We start from the raw sequence: 209 nt of genomic DNA, 5'->3' as shown, positions 1-209 counted from the left end.
TCCAAGTTGTCGGCGAACAACTTCACTCGTTGTACCAGGGCGCGCTCGTATGCGCCCTAGGACGTGTGGCCACTGCCTAAGAGGCCGCGAGGAGGCTTGAGCTGCTCAAGGAAACAAGCAGCTCCGGAGCCGTCCACTGGAGGCCAATACCCTCGCGGGTAAGAGGCTCCTACGCCGACACTAGCCGTGTCGGAACCCCCACGCTCTTT

This window comes from Plasmopara halstedii, assembly GCF_900000015.1.
Source record: "Plasmopara halstedii genome assembly, contig: Scaffold_218, whole genome shotgun sequence".
NCBI lineage: Eukaryota > Oomycota > Peronosporomycetes > Peronosporales > Peronosporaceae > Plasmopara > Plasmopara halstedii.
The sequence above is the reverse complement of the archived record's forward strand: the minus strand, read 5'-3'. Positions refer to the sequence as shown.